We start from the raw sequence: 2,585 nt of genomic DNA, 5'->3' as shown, positions 1-2,585 counted from the left end.
AGAGTAGATAGTTAGATATATTTTGTTTATCACACCTTGCATTGAGGTGTTTGATGAACTTTGAAGTGAGTCCTTCAGTTCACATCTTTTGGGACCAAGTTTTTTCGGTAACACCCATTTTTGAGTCATATCCCACCCTTTTTAGTTGATCTTGGCACATTGTCAATGATTGTTAGGTGTTCATGTTAGCCTCCATCCTATGTTACATGGTGAAATTCCTTAGACCTTCAAAGAAGAAAGACAAGAAGAAAATACAAAAAAATGAAGAAATTGGAAAAAGTGAAGACAAAAAGAAACAATGAAGAAGATTCAAGAAAAGCAACAAAAACAAAGAAGAAAAATGAAGAAAAAGAGCAACACAAAAAAAAAAAGAACAATCCAAGTTCAAGGCTTCTCTTAAAAAAATCGAATATCAAGCAACGAACAACCTGAAATCCAAATAACAGAAGTTCAAGATTGAAGATTTAGGTTGTTAGGTTTAGATTTAGGTTAAGTAGAATTTTTATTATTTTATTTTATTTTTGATTTTTGGTGAGAAAAGGCCGCGACGATGAGACGGTAGACTGTAAAGGATAGTACAAGGGAGAAGCCTCTGAAACCGGATGTTTGCCCGGAGGCCATGCTGCAAAACCCTATTTCATATTATACACTTTAGCCTGACAAATGTAGGAACCATAGTGTGTGAAGAGGCACCTTTCGTTCGTACACTATGGTCTGCATTGATGATTTAAAGTGCCCCCACTGGGCGCGTCTTTGTTTCCTTTGTCTTGCACACCGCGACTACATCCAACCGTGATCTATTTGCCCATCAAGTGGTTGAGAATGTGGTTTATGGCTCTAAAGTGGGGAACATTTTGAAGATGCGTAGGGTCCATGAAGGACTACTTCTGACCATGTTGACTGATGCTGACCAAGTTCTATGGTATCTTTCTTTTTCTCTTTTTAGTTTAGCTCATCCTGAGCTCATTTTAGTCTTGTTCTAACTTGAGGACAAGTTAGGTTTAAGCTTGGGGTGATTTGATAGCTTACTATATTTCATTATTTTTATTAGTTTATTTTAGATTTTTAGCTCTTTTTAGTAGTATTGCATTGTATATTCTTTATTTTTTTTTATCATGGATCGTATCAGGGACTTGTTACGTTGCATGAGGAATTTTGCAGGGTTTTGGAGCTTTTTGTGATTGTGGATTAGAGTGAAGACTGCTTAGTGGGCTCCCGAGGCATTGTTGGGCTTGGCGAAATCAAAGAAGAAGAATTGGGCTTTTAAAGTTGATGGCTTGGATTATTTGGCTTGTGAAGATGGATCATAAATTTCTAATTTTGGGTTTGGAGCATCCATTTGGTAGCTAAATGATGATTGGTGGATTCAAATTACATGGACAAGGGGGGACCAAAGGAATATTTGGTAGTGGAAGGGTGGACCAATGGCAACACAGCAGCGTTTGCACGGGTGGAATTTCAGCTGCGCGGGTACCCGCGCAACTGCCCAGTTTTGGGCATTTTGGTCATTTGGCTCACCATAACTCTTGGGGGATCAGATCTAGAGGCTCATTGACGATTTTTCACCATTGGAGACCTACAAGAGGCGATTTTGGGAGCTAGAAACCATTTCCTTTCATCTTTCCAAATCTTAGGTAGTTTCTTTATGCAATTAGATTATTGTTCTTGTTACTTTGTTGCCATGAGTGGCTAATACTCTTATTTGGTTGACTTTGGCTGAAAACCAATGAATGTTTGTGGGTTTTGAAGGATTTATGTTGATTATCAATTTATTCCATGTTTATGATTCTAGTTTGCAATTCTTATGCTTATTTGATGCTTTGATCATGAGCTTAGTAATTGAATGAGCAATTTTTGATTTGTTTCTTTGATTTTGCATTGGATCATTGAATTTATTTAGAACAAAAGCTTTATGATGGTAGAAATCATCTCTAGCTTATGAATCATAACTCCTTTATGGATGTGTAAGCATTTGACATCCTCTAGGAATTGGGGATTCCTTCATTCTTAAGGCTATATGATTTCTTGGGATCAATTGCTTCAATTGACCCTTGATCTTAATTAAGAAGGTGTGTTGTGGGCTTCCCCAACCTCCATACTACCTATGAGGAATCTTGGCATCTCATGCTTCATGATTGCTATAACCAATTTGGGATGAAGGATAAGCTTTATATTAGATCCTAATGATAAACACATAAATGTTGATTGTGTTGAATTGCCATAGTTAACCAATTATTCCCAACCTTTGAGCATCTCATCAACTTGCTTAATTGCAAGATTTTTAATTATTCAAGTTTTTTTTAGTTGTCAAGGAATCAAACACCCCCCCCCCCCTTTTTTAGTCTAATTGTAGTTAATTAGTTTAATTACACTAGTTCTTTTGGATTGCATTGGTGATTAAATACAACCATTTCTCCGAGGATCGATACCCCTTTTTACCATTATATTACGTTTTATTTGCAAATAAAGGGTGTAATTTGCTTGGTGGGCTTGACATCCCATCAGTCACTTAATTCGCGATCCAAACCTGCTCCGACTCGGTGAGTAAGCGTACCTACTCGTCGAGTCCCTTCCTTTATTTACAC

The sequence above is a fragment of the Lactuca sativa genome, chromosome 9 (assembly GCF_002870075.4).
Source record: "Lactuca sativa cultivar Salinas chromosome 9, Lsat_Salinas_v11, whole genome shotgun sequence".
NCBI lineage: Eukaryota > Viridiplantae > Streptophyta > Magnoliopsida > Asterales > Asteraceae > Lactuca > Lactuca sativa.
Note: the sequence above shows the minus strand (reverse complement) of the source record.